The sequence below is a fragment of the Hemitrygon akajei genome, chromosome 25, assembly GCF_048418815.1.
Source record: "Hemitrygon akajei chromosome 25, sHemAka1.3, whole genome shotgun sequence".
NCBI classification, from domain to species: domain Eukaryota; kingdom Metazoa; phylum Chordata; class Chondrichthyes; order Myliobatiformes; family Dasyatidae; genus Hemitrygon; species Hemitrygon akajei.
Genome location: NC_133148.1, coordinates 28,576,344 through 28,601,256, shown reverse-complemented (window position 1 = coordinate 28,601,256; position 24,913 = coordinate 28,576,344). Strand labels below are relative to the sequence as shown.

The 24,913-nt window shown below is 45.5% G+C and overlaps 1 protein-coding gene across 4 annotated transcripts in view; it reads left to right on the top strand.

The window, feature by feature from the left end:
* The window catches only part of LOC140716484 (gremlin-1-like), a 122,400-nt gene that overhangs the window by 85,204 nt on the left and 12,283 nt on the right, over nucleotides 1–24,913 (top strand). The gene's annotated exons all lie outside the window — the stretch shown is intronic.

The window sequence follows — 24,913 nt, the reverse complement described above, 5'->3', positions numbered from 1 at the left end:
GAGATGGGCAAACTGTAAGGGAGTCGGTAGCTGACCAGGGGAGGCATCGGCAGGTCTATGGAATGGACACACAGTGGTCTGATGAAAATAAAGCCAGGAAAGTATCAGGTGATTCATTCTGCTCCGAGATCTTATGGATGACATATTTTAGAAGGAACATTTCAAGCCAATTTTAATGGGAGTGCAAGGAGAGAGGGAGAGAAGCATACACGGGTCTCTATGTGGAACATTCTGACAAGTTAACAAAACCAGTAAAAGCGCATTGGGGTTCCTGGACACATATGAGAGGCTGTGTCAAATTCCGGGCTTTTTAGCTTGGAGAGAGCTACCTAGGATACAAGTCAAGTCTAGTCATTTTTTACTGTGTCATTTCGACCGTAACTGCTGGTACAGTACACAGTAAAAACGAGACAACATTTTTCAGGACCATGGAGCTACATGACACAGTACAAAAACTACACTGAACTACGTAAAAGCAACGTAGAAAAAAAACTACACTAGACTACAGACCTACCCAGGACTGCATAAAGTGCACAAAACAGTGCAGGCATTACAATAAATAATAAACAAGGCAATAGGCACAGTAGAGGGCAGTAGGTTGGTGTGAGTCCAGTCTCTGGGTTACCAGAATAGCTCCAGGGATGAGAGATTATAGTAGTGCAGAAATTAGACCACCGAGGTTCTTTGCCTTAAAGCAGACAAGGTGAAGATAAGACAAGGCTACTGAAAGAGGAATTTCCCGATGGACAACCATTTTAATTTCCATTCCCATTCTGAGAACATGGGTTGCAAAGTCCTTGAAAGCGACATTTCTGTAGGAAAAAAAATATTTGCAGGTTCCCCTCCAGCTCACCCGGACTTTGAGAAATATCACCGTTCATTCATTGTACCAGGGTTGAAACGCTGGACCTTCCATGGAAGCACCTTCCCCTGTAGAATTGTGAGAAGGCAGCTCACCCCATTGTCTCAAAGGCATGTACACATGGGCAATAAATGCCCCCTTAACCTGACACTCAGAAACCAAAAATCAGTCAATAAAATGTCTCCAACGCACACAAAATGCTGGTGGAACGCAGCAGGCCAGGCAGCATCTATAGGGAAGTGCTGTTGACGATTCGGGCTGAGACCCTTCGTCAGGACTCGGCCCAAAACGTCGACAGTGCTTCTCCTTATAGATGCTGCCTGGCCTGCTGCGTCCCACCGGCATTTTGTGTGTGTTGCTTGAATTTCCAGCATCTGCAGATTTCCTCGTGTTTGCCAATAAAATGTCTGACAGGTTAGACTTTCTGAACTTGCTATCCTCCTGACACTAGCCGCCCAAGCTATCCTATCCTCCTAACACTAGTCCCACAGTTCAGGATCAGAATCAGAATCAGGTTTATTATCACCGGCATGTGACGTGAAATTTGTTAACTTAGCAGCAGCAGTTCAATGCAATACATAATCTAGCAGCGAGAGAAAAAAATAATAAATAAAATAAAACAGAATAATAAATAAACAAGTAAATCAATTACGTATATTGAAAAGATTTTAAAACGTGCAAAAACAGACATACTGTATATTAAATAAGTAAGGAAGTGTCCAAAGTTCTAGCGTCCACCCAGGAATCGGATGGCAGAGGGGAAGAAGCTGTTCCTGAATCGCTGAGTGTGTGTCCCCAGGCCTCTGTGTCTCCTGCCTGATGGTAACAGCAAGAAAAGGGCATGCCCCGGGTGCTGGAGGTCCCCAACAATGGATGCCACCCTTCTGAGACACCACTCCCCAAAGACGCTCCGAGCACCCTGCAGGCCAGTACCCAAGATGGAGCTGACTAGATTTACAACCTTCTGCAGCTTCTTTCAGTCCTGTGCAGTAGCCCCTCCATACCAGACAGTGATGCAGCCTGTCAGAATGCTCTCCACGGTACAACTACAGAAGTTTCTGAGTGTATTTGTTGACATGACGGATCTCCCCAAACTGCTCAGGATCCAATGAAAAGAGCAGGGTGTTCTCTTTAACTCTCTGCTGTAACATAAGCGCCAGTGGTGCAGAATGGAAGGTCCAAACTGGGGACCACAGAGCCCTTTGAGTATCAGGGAAGCGGAAGGAGGCAGAATCTGAAACAAATCTGGGAGACATCCTTAGACATTGAGGCTTCCATTTCAAGGTTACTTCAGAGAGTTGAAACCTCTCCACCCAATTACTTGGCTTTGAGGCCCTCTGTTGGTCAAGGCCGACCATGGTTGTTGCGTGCCAGCTGTCTACGCGATACTCAGGCCAGTACGCAAGTCCGGGCAGTACAATACGGAGAGCAAGCTGTGGCCCATGTAGCAAGCTCCCCCTCTCCATGCATCTGATGAACCCACAGGAACGGCAGAGTTTGGCACCAGTGGCGTCACAGTCATTGTTGGACTGGATGTAGGCCTGCCTTAGGGATGCCAACGCAGGATATTTCCTTGGCGGTTTACACCCAAAGCCTTCTCCGTGAGTGGGTATAGCTGCAAGGCAGCGGAGGTTTGAGATCAGAGATTCCCTCCTCCTAGTTGAGGTGCCGGCCGCGGCTGATGAGCCCCACCTGCCCAAAGCGACTGGTTTTAAGGCGCCAGTAGCCCACATTGGCCCCTTCTCCTGTCAGTTCCACTGGCCTTCCGTGCTGAGGTTTGCCCAGCGGGCAAGTACACTTTTCGGAAGAAAGCCCATGGGGAAGGAGCATCAAGGCATGAGGCGGTCCATGTGGAGGTCCTTAAGCCTTGCAAAATTGTCAGGGCCTAGGGGAGCTGAAGAAAGGCCTCACTAACAAGCACGGTGCAGTTAATGCGTCTGAAATGGTTCCACCGGGCTCAGAAGCTGAGCCACGCGTGGTGGCCAGGAGATGGACTTGGTTGTCAGAGGCTATTTGAGGGGCACACCATTTAATAGACAGTGGCAGCTTCTCCCCACATGTCGCCCTCGCTATGAGAAACTGCTTGTCGCTATCTAGGAAATTATAGACAAAGAGCTTGTTCTCTTTGCCCAGCTCCTCAGGAAGATCCAGTTTTTGATAGGGATCATTTAAGAGAATGTTGGCTCCAGAATAGTTTCTCATGGCTCTCCAAGAGTGTCACATGTGCTCCGTGTAAAACCTCTTGTGACAGGGAGCCAGTTTGTGTTATTCAAATGCACTTGACAATGGCACATTATTTTCTGATTTTTTGCCACTGCCTAGAACCATCCTAGCAGAAAATTGTTTTGATGCAGAGCAAAACTGTTTGTTCCGTCAACACATTGCACTTTACTTTCAGCGGCCACTTTATTAGGTATGCCTGCTCGTTAATGCAAATATCTAATCAGCCAATCGTGTGGGGGCAACTCAACGCATAGAAGCACGCGGGCGTGGTCAAGGGGTTCAGTTTTTTTTTGTTCAGACCAAACATCAGGATGGGGGGAAGAAACGTGATCTAAGTGAAATGTGATCCTTTGACCGTGATTCTTTGGCGCCAGATGGGGTGGCTTGAGTATCTTAGGAGCGGCTGATCTCCCGGGATTTTCATGCACTGTGGTCTCTAGAGGTGACAGAGAACAGTGCAAAAAAACAAAAACAAAAGTGAGTTGTAGTTCTGTGGACGAAAATGCCTTCAGATCATTGGAGAATAGCCAGATTGGTTCAAACTGACAGGAAGGTGATTAACCACGTGTGCAAAAGAACATCTCTGAATGCACAGCATATCGAATCCTGAATTGGATGCTCTAGAGTAGTAGAAGACCACAAACGTACGTGCAGTCACCGCCTTATTATGTACGGGGGGTACCTATTAAAGTGGCCACTGAGTGCATGGTTTGCTGTTTCGATGTACATGTGACAAATGAAGCAGATCTTTTCTTTCTCTCTATCTTTTATTAGTCGTATTTGCCAACTCATTCCTCATAGCCCTGCATGTCAAGTATCTATCCCGTTCTGAACGTCCTGAGTGATGTTGTTTTCACCTGGCCCAAGGCAGAGTTTCACATCTAAACTATTCTCTTTTATAAAAACCTTTCACTTCACTTTCTCCCTTGTCTTGCGGCCAAAAGTTGAAATCCATGTCTTGGTTAAATTATCCACCACTGGGAACAACTTCTCTCCTTCTAAAGCTGTTCAGACCTTGTCCAGATCAATTAAATTGCCTCTCTGTAAGTTTCGCTCCAAAAAGAGGGCAACCCCAGTTCACACAGTCAAATTGTAGCTGAAACCTCCCATTGTTTTTGGCGCCTTCTCTGGCACATTCACGTCCTTCCTAAAGATGCATGCAATCCTGTAAATGTGTCTAACTATTGTTTATGGAACGGATGATTTAATTCCTTTATACTTTTTGTCTCCATTTATGGATCCCAGGCAGAGAACCTATGCCAGGTAGTGCATGCCAGCTCATAATTCATTGTATAAAATACTGTCTCTAACCTTCCCTCCCCCGGACCTCTGCCAAGTTCAAATGGTGCAAATGGTCCCATTTAACACCAGAGAATGAATCCAGTACACAACCTAAAATTCTTGCTCCCCGCAGACATCCACAGAAACAGATGAGTTCCCCAGAGAACGAGTGACAGTAAAAACGTCAGACCCTCAAAGCCACCTTCTCCCTCACCCACTCACAAACAGCAGCAAAGCATCAACCCTCGCCCTCTCCAACTTATTTCAGTGAAAAGCATCAGCAAGCTAAGCCCCCAAAGAAACCGTTATCTGCTGTCCAGCGAAAGCTAGTCGTCCACCCGGCAATTCAGTGTCACAGGCTCTCTCGCTAATAAGAGAGGTGTCATCCTACCTGTAGCGAGAGGGGAACAGCTGGCTGATTGCAATGTTAAAACCTGGCGGATCGCTTTTATTCCGAGTTCTCCGGCTTGAGAATCAGCGCCAAGCTCTCCCCCCGAGGAAGAGAAAGCAAGAGAGCGATTCAGGCACGGTGGCCTCCGACAGCCGATCTGCTGTTCGCAATGTTCAGTTTCCCCTGCGACGCTCCAGCGTCGAATCGGCTCGTCCGCAGGGCCTCAGAACCCCGAAGGCTCGCACGTCTTCCGGGCCAGACCTTTATTGAAAAATGGCCAGTGGGTGAGCGACAGGAGCAGGAACCGTCGCCATATAGAACCGTAGTTTCAGTGCAGCTGTAGATCACAGACTCCGACAGAACCCCCACCTACCTTGTAAAAGAAAAGAAGAGACATTAACAGGAAGAAATTAAGCCGTTCTTGCAGATGATCTCAAAGAGGCCGCCCACCGGCGCCATCTTAACTCTGCCATACATCTTAAGTTTAAGTCTTCAGGTAACTGATATCTCCCCTCCCTTGTCCCCATCATTGAAACATCATCTGGTATGGGAGCAGCCGAGCATTGGACCAGTGAGAACAGCTGAGAGGATCATAGGGGTCTCTCTACCATCCATTGGGGACATTTCTCAGGAGTGTTGTGTACGCAGGACCCTTAGTATTATCAAGGATCCCACCCGTCCATCTAGCATCCTCTTTGACTTTCTACCATCAGGCAGGAGACTCCAATGCATAAAGACTAGAATGGTCAGGATGGGAAACAGTTTCTTCCCTCAGACCAACAGACTTCTGAACTCCCTGCCGCATCGCATTCGAAGTGTCACTGGATAATCTGTTCTGTACCTTACAATATTTAATTTATGTGCTTTAGTTTGCAATTTATGAGTAATTCTGTAGATTTTATCCTTACCTTCATAAGTTATTGTGTGTTATGTGTATTACTGTGCTTTACACCCTGGTTCAGAGATATGGTTATGATTATATACGTTATATACATGTATATAGTTAAATGACAATAAACTTGACTTGACTTGAAAAAATACTTCATAATTTTAAACTTTCCTATCGGACTTTCTACTAACATCTGCAGCAAACAGAATAATCCATTTCCCAGTCAATCTGTGCAAGTGAACTTCCTCAACTCTGGAACAAATTATCGTCTACCTTTCGGTCCACCTGCACGGCATTCTCTCCGTAGTCGTAACACTTCAGCCTGCACTGTGTACAAATGATAAACACAAGAGATTCTGCAGATGCTGGGAATCCAGAGCAGCGCACACGCACAAAACGCTGGAGGAACTCAGCAGGCCAGGCAGCGTCAATGGGAAAGGGTAAACAGTCAACGTATCGGGGTGAGAGCTTTCATCAGGACTGGGGAAAAAAAGAGATGAGAAGTCAGAGTGAGAAGGTGGGTAGAGGGGAGGAAGAAGTACAAGGTGGGAGGTGATGTACACCACACCCCCACACTGGCGGTCTTGCCAATAATCCAGAGAACCGGACCTGCAGTATTCTACATTACTCCTCGGTCTAAGTACACTATGGTGCAACTGAGTGTTGGACCTCCTGACCGACAGACCTCAAATAGTCAGGATACACGATCACTCCTTCTTCCCCATCGTCCTCAAGACAGGTAAACACCCAGGGCTGTGTGCCAAGCCCATCGCTGTACTCTCTGCTGAAGCGCGACTGCACGGCCAAACTCCCAGGCAATCGGCTTGTCGAGTTCGCTGACGACGCAGCAGCGGTGGGGCTCAGCACCGGCAACTCTGTAGGGAAGAAGTGGAAGGGCGTTAGCCAGGGCATCAAAGGGGATGGGGTGAAAGCAGGGAGCGGGGATGACTGGATGAAGTGGATCGGCCCATGATTGAATGGCGGAGCAGACTTGACGAATGGCCTACTTCTGCCTCTATATCCTATGGACTTAGGGTCTTATGGTTTTAGGTCTTTTGGAACAGATCGAGCCCTAGTGCCAGGCAAGTAATCTCTCCGTTAATGGCAACAAGACGAAGGAGACGATTGTTGACTTCAGGAGAACTTGTATCGCTCATGCGCCTCCTTACATTGGCATCTCAGCGGTGGAAACTGCATGTATACTCAAACTGTTGGGAGTGCATATCTCACACAAACCTCTCATGGCCCCAGGACACACCCCACATAATCAGAAAAGCTCACCCACCCCTCTACTTTCTGAAGAGAGCTGGACCACGCACATCTATACTCCCGTCATTCTACAGGTGCGTGGTAGAGAGAATCCCAGCAAGCGGCATCACGCATGGTACGGAAACTGCACTGTGGTGGACAGGAAGGCTGTACAATGGGTACCCAACGCATTATCTGCACCAGCCTACCATCAAGAACATAAATACTGAAAGATGCCAGAAAAGGGCCAGTAACGTCATGAAGGATTCCACCCCCCTTGCTCACCCCCATCAGGGAGGAGGCTGTATTGAATTGATTTCTTACATCCTTCACATACATGAGGAGTAAAAAATCTTTATGTTACGCCTCTATCTGAATGTGCAAATTATTGTAATAAATAGCACGTACAGTAAGATATACAACAGGACAGTCAACATAGCTTAGGAATACAATTCTGTCAGCGTGAATTAATCAGTCTGATGGCCTGGTGGAAGAAGCTGTCCCAAAGCCTGGTAGTCCTGGCTTTTATGCTGCGGTACCGTCTCCCGGATGGTAGCAGCTGGAACAGTTTGTGGTTGGGGTGACTCAGGTCCCCAATGATCCTTCAGGCCCTTTTTACACACCTGCCTTTGTAAATGTTCTGAATAGTGGGAAGTTCACAACTACAGATGCACTGGGCTGTCTGCACCACTCTCTGCAGAGCCCTGCGATTGAGAGAAGTACAGATCCCATACCAGGCAGTGATGCAGCCAGTCAGGATGCTCTCAATCGTGCCCCTGTAGAAAGTCCTTAGGATATAGGGGCCCAAACCAAACTTCCTCAAACATCTGAGATGAAAGAGGCGCTGTTGTGCCTTTTTCACCACACAGTTGGTGTGTACAGACCACGTGAGATCCTCGGTGATGAAGATGCTGAGGAACTTAAAGCTGTTCACCCTCTCAGCCCCAGATTCATCGATGTCAATAGGGGTGAGCCTGTCTCCATTCCTCCTGTAATCCACAACCAGCTCCTTTGTTTTTGCGACATTGAGGGAAAGGTTGAGCATCCTCACCAGGATTATCAGATACTAAAGTAGTTACTTTCCCCAAGCAGCAAAGCTGATCAGACCTCTACCCACTAACCCACCCTCCACCCTCTACCACTACTTTATCATTTCCTGCCAGAGTCACCTTATGTACAGACACTCCTGTGCCTAACGTCACGCAATCAATCTATGTATATAAGCTGTCTTATGTATTTATATTTAATGTGTTTTTTATCTTACCGCGTTGTTTTGTGCTGCATCGGAGCTGGAGAAACAATTATTTCATTCTCCTTTACACTTGTGAACTGGAAATGACATTAAACGATCTTGAATATTGTATGTCATGAAACTTGTTTTGGGCAACAGTACAAGACAATGCATAAATGTGAGCTGCCTTAATGACTACCACCCGGTAGCACTCACATCGACAGTGATTAAATGCTTTGAGAGTTTGGTCACGACTAGACTAAACTCCTGCCTCTTCTAGATTATGTATTGTATTGAACAGCTGCTGCTAAGTTAACAAATTCACGTCACATGCCGGTGATAATAAACCTGATTTGGATAAAATTATATAAAATACAATAAAACATAAAGATTCAGGGGCTACTTTGTTACGTACAGAGTGGAATCCAGTGTGGTCTTCTGCTGCTGTAGCCCAACCACTTCAAGGTTCGATGTGTTGTGCATTCAGGGAGATGCTCTTCTGCACAGCGCTGTTGTGCAGAATGTGGATAAATGTGAGGTTATCCACTTTGGTGGCAAGAACAGGAAGGCAGATTAATATCTAAATGGAGTCAAGTTAGGAAAAGGGGAAGTACAACGAGATCTAGGTGTTCTTGTACATCAGTCAATACATCAATCAAGCATGCAGGTACAGCAGGCAGTGAAGAAAGCTAATGGCATGCTGGCCTTTATAACAAGAGGAATTGAGTATAGGAGTAAAGAGATCCTTCTGCAGCTGTACAGGGCCCTGGTGAGACCCCACCTGGAGTATTGTGTGCAGTTTTGGTCTCCAAATTTGAGGAAGGACATTCTTGCTATTGAGGGAGTGCAGCGTAGGTTCACAAGGTTAATTCCCGGAATGGCAGGACTGTCATATGTTGAAAGATTGGAGCGACTGGGCTTGTATACACTGAAATTTGGAAGGATGAAAGGGGATCTGATTGAAACATATAAGATTATTAAGGGATTGGACACGCAGGAGGCAGGAAGCATGTTCCCGATGTTGGGTGAGTCCAGAACTAGAGGCCACAGTTTAAGAATAAGGGGTAGGCCATTTAGAACAGAGATGCGGAAAAACTTTTTCACCCAGAGAGTGGTGGATATGTGGAATGCTCTGCCCCAGAAGGCAGTGGAGGCCAAGTCTCTGGATGCATTCAAGAGAGAGTTAGATAGAGCTCTTATAGATAGCGGGGTCAAGGGATATGGGGAGAGGGCAGGAACGGGGTACTGATTGTGTATGATCAACCATGATCACAGTGAATGGCGGCGCTGGCTAGAAGGGCCGAATGGCCTACTCCTGCACCTACTGTCTATTGTCTATTGTTGTAACACTGGTTATTTGAGTTACTGTCACCTTCCTGTCAGCTTAAATCAGTCTGTCCATTCTCCATGATCTCTGTCATTAACAAGGCATTTTCTTCCACGGAACTGCCACTTATTTTGTTTATCGCACCATTCTTTGTGAACTCTAGACACCGTTACATGTGAAAATCCCAGGAGATCAGCAGGTTTTGAGATACTCAAACCACCCCATCTGGCGCCAACAATCATTCCACGGTCAAAGTCATTTAGATTACATTTCTTCCCCCATTCTGATGTTTGGTCTGAACCTCTTGACCATGTCTGCGTGCTTTAATTCACCGAGTTGCTGCCACATGATTGGCTGATTCGATATTCGCATTAACGAGCCGGAGTACAGGTGTACCTAATAAATTGGCCAGTGAGTGCTTATAAAAAAGTATAAGCACTCAGTGCTTATTTTAAAAATTAAAAATTATAAATTATAAAAATTATAAAAAATTAAATAAGTAGTGCAGAAAGAGAGAAAAAGTGGTGGTGGGTAGTGTGCAGAACTACTGAACTGGGCAGAGCAATTAATGTAAGGTTGGATGAGGGTCTGTACTGAAATGAAGTTACTTCACACGCCTTTCTTTTCCACAATGATACAGACCACAGGTATAATGGTACAATGGCCAGGGTCAAGCCAGCTCTGCTCTGCTCAGTGCTGTGTCGTGCCCCGGCTGCTCTTGGCTTAGCGTCTGCAAGTTTCCCGGTGGTTTGCCTCTCTGTGTGATGAACTGAGACAGGGACTACAGGCTGACTTCTGGCTGCTCCCAGCTTTGGCTTTACAGACTCAGTTTCATCCTGAATGTTGATCCTTGCTTTACTGTTGCATGATTTGTTTTTTTTTCACTCTCTGCACATTGGGTGTTGGTCCTTCTTTTAAAAACAGGATTCTTTCAGGTTTCTTGCCTGTAAGCAGACAAATCTCAATGTTGTATAGTTTATATATTCTTTGATAATAAAATCTACTTTGAACATTGAACTTTGAGGTTCTAAGAGTGCGCTGAGAGGTATAACCCCAAGCAAGGGTAAATCCCAATTTCTGCTGTCTCCAGGGCATTCAGTCCAAGGTCTGTTGCAGGTCCATTCTGGTAAGCAATGCAACCTCGGATAGCTGGAAGGGTTTTTTGTGAAATAGCTTTTGAAACATTCTGGAAGGAGGAGTGGAGTGTTTTCCATTAGGAAACAGCACGCAGCCTGCAAGACAGAACTCCGCTTGGTTCCCAGTGAGCGTAAACAAGTCCAATGACCTTGATCGTAGCCCGATAAAGCTGATCGTTCATTGCCTAGGCGAGGTGGCCAGGACTCGAGGGCCAGCCTCTGGGTTCTTTGCCAGTGCTTCCAATGCCAGTGTTGGAAAACGGAAAGAACAAAGAAGAAACAAGTAATGTGTTCCAAGTTTAAATCAAGTGAAGTTTGGGTTCTGTTCAGCTGGCTGTCTGGGCCAAATCTAAGTGGCAAGAGAAGAAAGGTAAATCATTTCTCCCACTGAGGAAATTCTTTCAATTTCCAATGGTTCAATGGTTCAATTTAATATCAGAGAGCATATACAGCGTACAGCCTAAAATTCTTACTGTTCACAAACAGGTATGAAACAGAGAAAATACACTAAAGGCTGAATGACAGAAAAACATTAGAACCCTTAGAGATAGACTCCCCCTCCCTGCAGCAGTGAAAGTATCAACTCTCACTCCTCCCCCCCACTGACTCCAGCAAAAATGTCACCCCCCCCACCACTCACCATGCAATACCAAGCCCCTAGAGACCGTGGTCTAGAGTCCGTCAAAAGCTACTGTCCACCCCAACACTTCGACATCTCAACAGGCTGTCTCTCTCACTAAGAAGGGAGAGAGAGAGAGAGAGAGAGAGAGAGAGAGAGAGAGAGAGAGAGATAGAGATAGATAGAGAGAGAGAGAGAGAGAGAGAGAGAGAGAGAGAGAGAGAGAGAGAGAGAGAGAGAGAGAGAGAGAGATCACCTGCCACAGCGAGAGGGGAGACCAACAGCTCGCTGTTTCAACGTTACAATCTGCAGCATCGCTTATTCGAGTTCTCCCGACTCCAGAATCAGCAAACCCTCTCTCACCATCGAGAGAGTGTGCAGAGGCCTCTGACAGTTATTTGAATGTTTAAATCGATCACGAGTATTACCAAATAGAGCAAGAGTGTGTAGAAATAGTGTTTTCTGTTCATTTTTGGGAATAATGAATAACTGGAAACTCGTGATATAATTATTAAGTGAAATCGTGCAGCAAGAAGGCAAGACAGCAGCTATACTTCATTAGGAGTTTGAGAAGGTTTGGTACTCGCAAATTCCTACAGATGTACCGTGGAGAGCATTCTAACTGGCTGCATCACCGTCTGGCATGGTGGGGTGGCACTCCAGAAAGTTGTAAACTCATTCCGCTCCATCATGGGCACTAGCCTTCGTAATATCCAAGGAATGGTGCCTCAAAAAGTCGGCATCATTGATTAAGGACCACCATCATCTAGGTCATGCCCTCTTCTCACTGTTACCATCAGGTAGGAGATACAGAAGCCTGAAGGAACACACTCAGCGATTCAGGAACAGCTTCTTCCCCTCTGCCATCTGATTTCTGAATGGACATTGAACCTGTGAACACTACCTCACTATTTTTTGCACTAATTATTTAATATACACACATATCTATTATATACGTGTGTACACATCTATTACATATGTGTATGAGTGTGTCTGTTAAATAAGGAATTCATTAAAATTGATTTTTTAAATTATCATGTATTGCATTGTACTGCTGCCGCAAAGACAACAAATTTCATGATTTATGCCGGTGATATTAAACCTGATTCTGATTAAGCTGAGAAGGTTAGAAAATGTCTTCAGAACCGGGAACTGACTAGTCCTGAACACTAACCTGATTCATACATCTTGATTCATGGTACGTTGCAAAGTGACAATTTTAATCCGTGATAATAGAAAAGGCCAAAATAGAACCATGGTATTAAAAAAGCTAATGAAGATAAAATTGATTGATTTATCCATCTACCTATTTGTTTATTTATTTATTTATTCATTTATCTGTCTATCTATATTTATTTATTCATAAATAGTGCAGAATAGACCTTTAAGGCCCTTCAAATCACACTGCCCAGTAATCCCTCAATTCTATCCTATCCTAATCACTGGACAATTTACAATGACCATCGAACCCTCTAACTGGTACATATTTGGACTGTGGAAGGAGACCAGAGCACCCAGAGAAAACCCACGCAATCACAGGGAGAGCGTACAAACTCCTTATGGGCAGTGGCGGGAATTGAACCTGGATCACCTGTCCAGTAAAGCATTGTGCTGACCACTACGCTGCCATTCTCTCCTGATAGTTAACTTGACGGCTGCTGCCCCAGTTACTAAAGGGGAAAGTGAACAAGCAGTAAGGAAAATATCTTCCAATAAAACTTCAGGCCAAAGTTTTCTGTCTAGGCAAGGCTGAGACTATTAGCAATGAGCCTTTATATTGCAAATATGCTTTTGGCAAGGCAAAGAAACAGAGTGAAATATCTGAAGAATTTAGATCAAATTCAACCATACTGTAGTTAGCTCAGTGAAAACATCATTGAACCGCCTGTCTCATCAATACATCTAATGTCATGAAGTGAATTTTCTTTGAACAATACAATCTAGACTTACAGCAGATATAGCCTCTGAGTTCCTCCAGCATTTTGTATGTGTCGAGCAGATATTTAGGCATGGTATTTATAAGTATCAGTATTCTTTTAATACATGTAAGCTTAAATGTTAAAACAATAAGACAATAAGACATTGGGGCAGAATTAGTCTACTCCACCATTCGATCAAGGCTGATTTATTTTCCCTCTCAACCCCATTCTCCTGCCTTCCTTTGACACCCCTACTAATCAAGAATTTATCAGCCTCTGCTTTAAATATACCCAGCTGTTTGGCACACAGCTTTTTTTTATATAGAGAAATATTTTATTTTATTTGCAAGATTTAAACAAAAATGTGATATTGTAAATGTGTTCTTTATTTATAACTATATTTCCCATTCAAAGTTGAAAGTAAATTTATTATCAAAGTGCGTGTGGCACTGTGCAAAAGTCATAGGCACATACTCGTATATTTAACACGTACAACAAGCTGAAGGAGCTCAGCAGGTCGGGCAGCATCCGTGGAAACGTTGACATCTGTGGATGCTACTCGTATACTTAGGTAGGGTTCTAAGATTTCTGCACAGTGCCGCCTTTGTCAACGTGGAGCGGAGAGCGAGTTTGTAAATCTGGCGGGAGCAAAGGATGTTGGGAATGGTGATGGTGGAGCGCCGTGAAAGCGATTTCCAGCATCTGCAGTACCCCTTGTGTCCGAATCAGGTTTATCAAGACTCACATATGTCACGAAATCTGGGTTTTTTTTCACGGCAACATTACAGTGCAATACATAAAATTACTACAGTGCTGTATAAAACTCTTAGGCACCCTAGCTACGTATGTGTGGCTAAGACTTTTGTACAGTATCAGACATATACCACCCTGTGATTCATTTTCCTGTGGGCATTCACAGTAGAACAAAGAAATACCATTGAATTAATGAAAAACAGCACACTAAGACTGGCAAATAACCAATATGCAAAACTGCATAAATGCAAAAAAAATTAATAAATAATATCACACCCAAAATGCTGGAGGAACTCAACAGGCCAGGCAGCATCTAGAGAAAAAAGTACAGTTGACGTTTTAGGCCGAAACCCTTCAGCAGGACTGGAGAGAAAAAGCCAAGGGGCCCTTTTTTCTTTCTTCCATGGCCTCTCTCTTTCATCTATCAACTTCCCAGCTCTTTGCTCCCCACCCCCTCTAAGTTTCACCTATCGCCTGGCATTTCCCTCTCCCCTCCCTCTACCTTTCAAATCTACTCCTCAGCTTTTTTTCTTCAGTCCTGCCGAAGGGTTTTGGCCCAAAACGTCAGCTGTACTCTTTTCCCTAGATGCTGCCTGGCCTGCTGAGTTCCTCCAACATTTTGCGTGTGATGCTCGGATTTCCAGCTTCTGCAGATTTTCTCTGGTTAACAAATAACATTAAGGATTTGAGTTGCAAGGTTCTTGAAAGTGAGTCCATATGTTGCGTTCAGTGATTATTTTGGTGTTGAGGTGAGAGAAGTTAACTGTATCTAATTTAACATTGAATCCAACATTCAAATTGACCTTTTCCACTGGTTACCTCAGATTGGTTGTTGCTTGCTCTGCTCATTCAGAGCTCACGTGCCCTGTTCCCTCACTGCTGATATCATCTTACACTTCATTCAGAGCTCACGTGCCCTGTTCTCTCGCTGCTGATATTGTCTTACGCTTCAGTTTCTGCAGCTTGTGGGTGAAAATAATCGGAGCAGCAGGGTACGGATACAAACAGCTTTCCGCAGCCAACACAGTCAGATGCCAGCCCATTCCTTTCACGTTAAAGATCAGCAGCATGCACTGGATGGGGGCTAGTCAAAGTCAATTTGCCATAAAATTATGTGCATTCAGTGGCCACTTTATTCAGTACCTCCTGGACCTAATAAAGTAGCCGCTGAGTGTATATTTGTGATCTTCTGCTGCTGTAGCCCATCCACTTCAAGGGTCAACGTGTTGTGTGTTCAAAGATGCTCTTCTGCACACCACCGTTGTAACATGTGGTTACTTGAGTTACTGTCAGCTTGAACCAGTCTGGCCATTCTCCTCTGACCTCTCTCATTAACAAGGTATTTTTGCTCACAGAATTGGCGCTCACTGGATTTTTAATTTTTGCTTCTTGACCACTCTCTGTAAACTCTAGAGGCTGTTGTGCGTGAAAATCCCAGGAGATCAGCAGTCTCTGAGATACTCAAACCACCCCGCCTGACACCAACCATTATTTCACAGTCAAAGTCTCTGAGATCACATTTCTTCCCCATCCTGACATTTTCTCTGAACAACAACTGAGCCTCTTGACCGTGCCAGCATGCGTTTATGCATCGAGTTGCTGCCACGTGATTGGCTGCTGGGATGTTTGCATTAACCAGCAGGTGAACAGGTGTACCCAATCAAGTGGCCACTGTGTATATATGTCACTGTATGCTTACTTCGAGATTCATTTGAGTCTGTTGACAGAGAGGTTAGGAGGATGCAGTACGGGAACTTTGATACACCCTGGGATTGAAATTTGACTATGAATATGTAGGTAGTTGGGAAAGACAGAGTCATATTCAACTATAAATCTGTGGAATCAAAGAGCAGACACTCACCACACCATTAAATAGACAGACAGACAGACATACTTTATTGATCCCGAGGGAAATTGGGTTTCATTACAGCCGCACCAACCAAGAATAGTGAAGAAATATAGCAATATAAAACCATAAATAATTAAATAATAATAAGTTAATCATGCCAAGTGGAAATAAATTCAGGACCAGCCTATTGGCTCAGGGTGTCTGACACTCTGAGGGAGGAGTTGTAAAGTTTGATGGCCACAAACAGGAATGACTTCCTATGACGCTCAGTGTTACATCTCGGTGGAATGAGTCTCTGGCTGAATGTACTCCTGTGCCTAACCAGTACATTATGGAGTGGATGGGAATCATTGTCCAAGATGGCATGCAACTTGGACAGCATCCTCTTTTCAGACACCACCGTCAGAGAGTCCAGTTCCACCCCCACAACATCACTGGCCTTGTGAATGAGTTTGTTGATTCTGTTGGTGTCTGCTACCCTCAGCCTGCTGCCCCAGCACACAACAGCAAACATGATAGCACTGGCCACCACAGCCTCGTAGAACATCCTCAGCATCGTCCGGCAGATGTTAAAGGACCTCAGTCTCCTCGGGAAGTAGAGACGGCTCTGACCCTTCTTGTAGACAGCCTCAGTGTTCTTTGACCAGTCCTGTTTATTGTCAATTTGTATCCCCAGGTATTTGTAATCCTCCACCATGTCCACACTGACCCCTTGGATGGAAACAGGGGTCACCGGTGCCTTAGCCTTCCTCAGGTCCACCACCGGCTCCTTAGCCTTTTTCACATTAAGCTTTTTCACATAAATATTAAAAAGAACTTCTGGCCATGGTAACAATGAAATAGTTTCAAAAAGTGATGTGGAAGCAATGGTTTGGCGAAGTGAAAGCATAAACCCTTTATGAGGAAATAGATCTAGACATTGATCATTTGTTCCAAAAACACGGACTAGATTTACTCACTGCGGAATGCTCTGACCCTTGAATACTCCCAGTGGTTTCTCAAGTTTCAAGAACCTGCGGCAGACATAATCTCAGTCTTAGAGAGCAGCCTTTCAGAACTGAGATGAAGAAAAAAAAAATCCATGTTGTAAATCTTTGAAATGATGTACCAGAGGCCGCAGACACCTGTTTGTTATATCCAAGAGTGAAGATGAGAGATATTGGGAGGCTAAGAGGAGCCAGGGTATGGTGGATGAGGGCCCACTGTAGTACCGCAGCTTTCTCCTCAGCCCATTCCCTACACTATGGAGCAGCTGAAACTCCTCCAACAGGCATTCTGAAAAGCTGTCTTTCCTGACTACTTACTTGCTCATAGTCAAATTTCAATTCCGAGATATATCAAAGTTCCCGTACTGCATCCTCCTAACCTCTCTGTCAGCAGACTGAAGTGAATCTCAAAGAGAGCATATGGTGACATATACACCCAGTAGCCACTTTATCAGGTACATCTTAACACCAGCTCATTAATGCAAATATCTAATCAACCAATCACGTGGCAGCAACTCAGTGCATAAAAGCATGCAGACATGGTCAAGAGGTTCAGTTGCTCAGAATGGAGAAGAAATGTGATTTAAATGACTTTGACCGTGGAATGATTGTTGGTGCTGGATGGGGTGGTTTGAGATGGGCTGATCTTCTAGGGTTTACAGAGAATGGTGTGAAAAACAAAAAAAAAATCCATGAGTGATAATGCCTTGTTAATGTCAGAGATCAGAAGAGAATGGTCAGACTGGTTCAAGCTGACAGGAAGGCAACAGTAATTCAAATAACCACGTGTTACAACAGTGGTGTGCCGAAGAGCATCTCTGAATGCACAACAGGTCGAACCATGAAGTGGATGGGCTACAGCAGCAGAAGACCACAAACATACACTCAGCGGCCACTTTATTAGGTATGGGAGATATCCAATAAAGTGGCCACTGAGTGTATGTGGCCTCTTCTTTCACTTCTATAATCTGCCCCGTTTGGTATGTTCCAACGTGCCAAAACACACAAGTTATGCAGAATCCAGTGACGTTTCACCTGGAGTGTACAAGGCCGAGGGGGGAGAATTTGTTCTTCCGTTGCATGTCGTGCCATGTGATGTGGGCGATCACGGTCTATCTATGACCATGATTGCTCTAGACAAATTTTGTTTCCTGCAGAAGTGGTTTGCCGTTGCCTTCTTCTGGGCAGTGTCTTTACAAGATGACTGACCCCAGCCATTACCAGTACTCTTTGGAGATCGTCTACCTAGCATCAATGGTTGCATAACCGAGGAGATTGATAGTGGTTTATAAACTCTTGAGGGGCACAGATAAGATGGATTGTCTAAGTGTTTTTTCCCAGGGAAGGTGGGAAGGATCTAAAATGTAAAGGCCATAGGTTTATAGCAAAGAATGGGACCTGTGGGACAACTTTTTCACACAGAGGGTAGAGGATATATTTTTTATTGCTTATTGACCTAGAGTGTGGAATAGGTCCTTTGAACCATGCTGCACACCAATCCCCTGACTTAATCCTAGCCTAATTGCGAGACAATTTGCAATGACCCATTGACCTATCAACCGGTACGTCTTTGGACTGCGGGAGGAAACCAGAGCACCCGGAAGAAACCCAGGCAGTCACAGTGGGGATGGGGATGAGAACGTACAACCTCCTTACGTTCAGCGTCGGGAAATGAACCCGGGTCGCCGGTACCATAGAGCGTTGTGCTAACCTCTACCATGCCACTACCGGAACGATTTACCAAAGGATGTGGTAGAGGTGGGTATAACGGCAACGGACAGGCTCGTGGACGGGGAAATTTGGGAGGAATGGGATGAGGTCAAAAAGGCATATTTGATGGCAAGGACAAGTTGGACTTGAAAACACGTCCCTGTGCTGTAAAACTGATTCTAAATGTAAAAATGTAATTTCATCTCATCTTTGAAGTCATATTTTGTTATGCCATTTCAGTTTTGGCACACTGCCTTGTAATTTTCCACTGAGACAGTCCCTGCACTCTGTATTACCATTGCAGACCAGACATTTATGTACATAAATTGTTTCAATCTCCGAAAGTTAGAATCTGGCTGTGTTAGCTGCACTGATTGTGGATCATTTGCCATTCTCTTTGCTGGATCTAACTGGCAAGCGGTTCAGGCATTCCTTCAAGTTAACAAAAAAATATTGAATACCAAATATAACGCCAACAAAGCCTTTTACTTTGGGTCAGAGGTGACTTTGGTCTCTGGCACAGGCTGAGATATAGATTGCATCTATCACTGCTATAGTCAACTGCCAACCCGATTCCGAGAAGGGAATCTTAAATTGCCATTCCAAAATATTAAATCAGCTCATGAATTTGGATGCAAACTGCTCAACTTGCTCTGTTGGGTTCTTCGTACAGTGGGCATCCTACTTGAATATTCTAGCTTTTTGAGGTGAGATATTACTGTTAAGAACCCTACAGTAAAGGAGGATTTATTAATAAAAATATGTTGTTTATAATTGGGGGTATGTTACCAGATGTACCTCATTAACTCCCTCACCTCCACCCCTCTGACCTTTAATGCAGGAGCCCTCAGGGCTGTGTGCTAAGTCCCCTCCTTTACTCCCTGTATACCCATGACTGTGTTACCACCCACAGCTCTAATCTGTCAATTAAATTTGCCAACGACACGACATTGATTGGCCTACAGGGAAGATTGGCCTACAGGCATCGAGATGGCCTACAGGGAAGAAGTCATCACCCTGACACAGTGGTGTCAAGAAAACACCCTCTCCCTCAATGTCACAGAAACAAAGGAGCTGATTGTGGATTACAGGAGGAATGGAGACAGGCTAACCCCCAATGACACCAATGGATCTGGGTTGAGAGGGTAAACAGCTTTATATTCCTCGGCATCCACATCACCGAGGACCTCACGTGGTCTGTACACACCATCCATGAGTTTTGTGAGACCATGGATTTGTGCCTTGGAAGGTTTCCAGGGCGCAGGCCTGGGCAGGGTTGTATGGGAGACCGGCAGTTGCCCAAGCTTCAAGCCTTACCCTCTCCACGAAACCGATGTTGTCCAAGGGAAGGGCACTAGGACCCAAGCAGCTTGGCACCGGTGTTGTCGCAGAGCAATGTGTTGTTAAATGCCTTGCTCAAGGACGTAACGCGCTGCCTCAGCTGAGGCTCAAACCAGGCTTCAAATCACCAGACCAATGCCTTATCCACTAGGCCACGCGCCAACAGCTGCATGGTGAAAAAGGCGCAGCAGAGCCTCTTTCACCTCAGACTGTTGAAGAAGTTTGATTCAGAACAAGAAGGCAGCGGGAGAGCACCAGACTTCCAGATTTCCAGTGGGAAGACATTTTGAGTTCTCGGGGGCAGAGAGAGGCCAGACTGCGCAGGCGCGTGACGTCAGTCAGTTGAGCGTGAACAGTTTAAAAAGAAGGCAGCCATATCCAGTGGGCAGCGTTGGGAGTGGGCAGTGGAGTGAGAGGCAGCAGAGTGAAAAGGCTTTGGCTCCACGGGCTTCGGCGGTAACAGGACGAGGCGAGGCAGTTGTTGATTGCAAAAGGAAGTAGTATGTGTGTGAGGCCAGTTTTCTGTGGTCAGTGTCAGATGTGGGAGGTCCTGGAATCTCCCGGCGTCCCATACGGCCACATCTGCACCCAGTGCATCGAGATGCAACTCCTAAGGGACCATGTTAGAGAACTGGAGCTGCAGCTCGATGACCTTGATAATGTCTGGTCAGGGAGAGTGAGGAAGTGATAGAGAGGAGTTACCGACAGGTGGTCACTCTGAGGCCACGGGGGACAGGGAAATGGGTCACAGTTAGGAGAGGGAAGGGGAAGAGTCAAGTACTAGAGAGTACCCCTGTGGCTGTACCCTTTGACAATAAGTACTCCTGTTTGAGAACTGTTTGGGGGGGACATCCTACCTGGGAGAAGCGACAATACCTGTGCCTCTGGCACAGAGTCTGGCCCTGTGGCTCAGAAGGGTAGGGAAAGGAAGAGGAAGGCAGTAGCGATAGGCAACTCTATAGTCAGGGGGTCAGACAGGCGATTCTGTGGATGCAGGAAGGAAACTCGGATGGTAGTTTGCCTCCCAGGTGCCAGTGTCCGGGATGTTTCTAATCACATCCAAGATATCCTGCGGTGGGAGGGAAAACAGCCAGAGGTCATGGTACATATTGGTACCAATGACATAGGTAGGAAAAGGGAAGAGGTCCTGAAAGAAGACTACAGGGAGTTAGGAAGGAAGTTAAAAAGCAGGACCTCAAAGGTAGTAATCTCGGGATTACTGCCTGTGCCACACGACAGTGAGAATAGGAATAGAATGAGGTGGAGGATAAATGCGTGGCTGAGGGAATGGAGCAGGCGGCAGGGATTCAGATTTCTGGATCATTGGGACCTCTTTTGGGGCGGGTGTGACCTGTACAAAAAGGACGGGTTGCACTTGAGTCCCGGGGGACCAATATCCTGGCGGGCAGGTTTGATAGAGCTGTTGGGGTGGGTTTAAACTAATTTGGTAAGGGGGTGGGAATCAGAATGTGAGTGCAGGCATTAAGGTAGAAGGACAAGGGCATGATGCTGAGAGAGTTCTGAGTTGATGAGGAAGGACAGGCAGGGGACAGAACTTAACTGTAGCCTGTTAAAGGGGTTGAAATGTGTCTATTTCAATACTAGGAGTATTAGGAACAAGGAGGATGAAATTAGAGCATGGATTAGTACGTGGAACTGCGATGTTGTGACCGTTACTGAAACTTGGTTGGAGGAAAGGCAGGATTGGATGATGCAGATCCTGGGGTTCAGGTGTTTTAAAAGGAGTAGGATGGGAGGTAGAAAAGGGGGGGGGGAGTGGCATTGCTGGTTAGGGATAGTATCACGGCTATAGAAAGGGAGGACGCTGCAGAAGGAGTGTCCACTGAGTTGGTGTGGGTGGAAGTCAGAAATAGGAAGGGATCAATCACTGTGCTGGGAGAAATCTATAGGCCCTCAAATAGCCCTCGGGACACAGATAAGTACCGGTAGGTAGATTTTAGTATGGTGCAGGAAATACAGGGTAGTAGTTATGGGTGATTTCAACTTCCCTCATAATGACTGGCACCTCCTGAGTGCAAGGGGGATAGATGGGGCTGAATTTGTCAGGTGTGATCAAGAAGGATTCCTGACACGGTATGTGGACTGGCCGACGAGAGGAGAGGCTATACTGGATCTAGTTCTGGGTAATGAACCTGGTCAGGTGACAGGCCTCTTGGTGGGGGAGTATTTTGGTGAGAGTGACCACAACTCCCTTAGCTTCAGCATAGCTATGGAAAAGGATAAAATCAGATGAAATGGTAAAGTGCTTAACTGGGGAAGGGCTAACTTTGAAGGGATGAGGCAGGAACTAGTGAGAGTAAAATGGAAACAGATGTTCAAAGGAGAAAGCACAGAAGTAATGTGGGAGAAGTTTAGGGACCACTTGAGCTGGGTTCAAGATAGGTTTGTCCCACTGAGGCAAGGAAAAAATGGTAGGAAAAGGGAACCGTGGCTGACGAAACACATGAGGCAACTCGTCAAGAGGAAAATGGAAGCATATGTTAGATATAAGAAGCAGGAAGTAGGAGGGGCTCATGAGAAATATAGGGTAGCCAGGAAGAAGCTAAAGAAAGGACTTAGGAGAGCTCAAAGAGGGCATGAGAAGGCTTTGGCATGTAGGATTAAGGAGAACCCCAAGGTGTTCTATGTGTATGTGAAGAATAGGAGGATGACGAGAACGAAGGTGGGACTGCTAAAGGATAAAGAGGGAAACATGTGCCGGGAGGCGGAGGAGGTTGGGGAGGTCCTAAGTGAATACTTTGCTTCAGTATTCACAAATGAAAAGGATCTTGATCAGGGTGAGGTCGAAATAAGCCAGCCCGTGTGCTGGACAATGTGGAGGTTAAGGAAGAAGAAGTGCTGGATTTTCTTAAAAATATGAAGATTGATATTCCAGGGCCAGATATGATACACCCCAGGTTGTTGTGGGAGTTGAGAGAAGAGATTGCTGAAGCATTAGCTATGATATTTGAATCCTCTTTGGCTACAGGGGAAGTGCCGGAGGACTGGAGAATGGCAAATGTAGTTCCCTTGTTTAAAAAAGGTAATAGGGAGAAACCTGGGAACTACAGACCGGTGAGTCTTATGTCGGTGGTCTGCAAACTACTGGAAAGGATTCTTAAGGATAGGATCTACGAACATTTGGAGAAGTACAGCCTACTCAGGGATAGTCAACATGGCTTTGTGAAGGGAAGGTCGTGCCTCACGAGCCTGATTGAGTTTTTTGAAGAGGTAACAAAAGAAATTGATGAAGGTAGGACAGTGGATGTGGTCTACATGAACTTTAGCAAGGCATTTGACAAGGTCCCTCACGAGAGACTCATCCAGAAAGTCATGAGGCATGGGCTAAGTGGCTTTTTGGATAAAAAAAATTGGTTTAAAGGGAGAAAGCAAAGCGTAGTTGTGGAAGGAAAGTATTCTGCCTGGAGGTCAGTGACTAGTGGAGTGCCGCAGGGATCTGTCCTGGGACCCCTGCTATTTGTGATTTTTATAAATGACCTGGATGTAGAGGCGGAAGGATGGGTGAGTAAGTTTGAGGATGACACGAAGATTGGAGGAGTTGTGGATGGAGCTACAGGTTGTCGAAGGTTACAAGAGGATATAGACAGGCTGCAGAGTTGGGCAGAAAAATGGCAGATGGAGTTGAATCCGGATAAGTGTGAGGTGATGCATTTTGGAAGGACAAACCAGAAGACTGAGTACAGGATTAATGGTCAGTTATTTAAGAGTGTGGATGAACAAAGGGACCTTGGGGTTCAAATCCATATATATCCCTCAAGGTCGCTGCGCAGGTTGATAGGGTAGTTAAGAAGGCCTATGGGATGCTAGGCTTCATTAATAAAGGGATTGAGTTCAAGAGTAGAGAGGTCATGTTGCAACTCTACAAATCTCTGGTGAGACCGCACTCAGAGTATTGTGTTCAGTTCTGGTCACCTCATTATAGGAAGGATGTGGAAGCTATGGAGAGGGTGCAGAGGAGATTTACAAGGATGTTGCCTGGTTTGGAGAACAAGTCAGATGAAGCAAGGTTAGCAGATCTGGGACTTTTCTCTTTGGAGAGTAGAAGAATGAGAGGGGACTTGATAGAGGTCTACAAGATTATGAGAGGCATAGATAGGGTGGATAATCAGTACCTGTTTCCCAGGGCACCAACAGCGAACACCAGAGGGAATATGTACAAAATTGAGGGAGGGACGTTTAGGGGAGACATCAGGGGTAAGTTTTCTACACAGAGGGTTGTGAGTGCCTGGAATGACTCACCAGGGATGGTGGTGAAGGCTAAAACATTAGGGGTATTTAAGAGCCTCTTGGACAGGCACATGGATAAAAGAAAAATAGAGGGTCATGGGGTAGTGTAGGTTTAGTACTTTTTTTTTAAGGATTATATGGGTCAGCACAACATGGAGGGCTGAAGGGCCTGTACTGTGCTGTAGTGTTCTATAGTTCTAAGTTTGGTATAGGCCTCCAAATCCTAAGAACTTTCTACAGGGGCACAATTGAGAGCATCCTGACTGGCTGCATCACTGCTTTGTGTGGGAACTGTACCTCCCTTAATCGCAGAGAATATAAAGATTTTTACTCCTCATGTGTGTGAAGGAATCAGAATCAGAATCAGGTTTATTATCACCGGCATGTGACGTGAAATTTGTTAACTTAGCAGCAGCAGTTCAATGCAATACATAATCTAGCAGAGAGAGAAAAGTGAGGTAGTGTCCAAAGCTTCAAAGTCCATTTAGGAATCGGATGGTAGAGGGGAAGAAGCTGTTCCTGAATCGCTGAGTGTTTGTGCCTTTAGGCTTCTGTACCTTCTTCCTGATGGTAGCAATGAGAAGAGGGCATGTCCTTGGTGCTGGAGGTCCTTAATAATGGACGCTGCCTTTCTGAGACACCACTCCCTGAAGATGTAAAAAATAAAGTCCATTTAATTCAATTTGATTCAACAAAGCACTTTCACCCAAAGAACAGCTGCTCACGTGATGTTTTGTTTTTGTCTTCAGCACCATTCTCTGCAAACACTAGAAACATTTTTATGCCATGAACCCTTACCATTAATCGAGGGGTCCATGGACACCAGGTTGCGAACCTCTGCTCTAGGGACCGTGTGTGTGAAACTCCCAGGAGATCAGCTGTTTCTCAGATGCTCAAACC